This window comes from Spermophilus citellus, assembly GCF_964194105.1.
Source record: "Spermophilus citellus genome assembly, chromosome: 16".
NCBI classification, from domain to species: domain Eukaryota; kingdom Metazoa; phylum Chordata; class Mammalia; order Rodentia; family Sciuridae; genus Spermophilus; species Spermophilus citellus.
Genome location: NC_138196.1, coordinates 78,890,926 through 78,891,557, shown reverse-complemented (window position 1 = coordinate 78,891,557; position 632 = coordinate 78,890,926).

The window sequence follows — 632 nt, the reverse complement described above, 5'->3', positions numbered from 1 at the left end:
CTCTCCGCATCTTGCCCGGGCAGCGCTGCCCCACAACGCTGGCGTCGGAAGATGGAAACTGGTGCCCGCGAACGCGGTCTCCAGTCCGCCAACCCGCCCGGCCCAGAGCAAAAGCTGTTCGACATTCACCCCGGTGTTCCACAGAGCGCCCGGCTCTCCTCCAGCCTCTACCCTCGCAGTGGTGGCCCGCACCCAGGTCCGGAGACCTCTCCTCAGTCCCGCAGTGGTCCCAGGAGCGCATTCAAATTAACGCGCGCCAGACCAGGCGGTCTCTGCTGCGTTCCGATTCGTCGCCGCTCAGCGCTTCCAGGATGGGCTCGATGATTGGTCGCTCACTAGCCCTTGCCCCGCCCTCCAAGGAGGCTGTCTCCAGGATTCTCCCGCCCTGGGGAGGCAAAGAGCTCTTCCCTCCGGGAAACCACGCCTCCCTCAATCTCCTGCGACAACGGGGCGTTCCATTCTCGGGACTCTTCGAGATGCATTGTGGGAATTGTAGTTTTAGACCCGTTGTGGTCTAAAAAACGAGGTTAAAAAAATAAAATTGTGGAGTCACTTAGTGGAAGTAGCTTTTGTAATCGCTCCAAGATTTTCCAGGCACATATTTTTTCGCATTTGAAATTTGATCATTACTT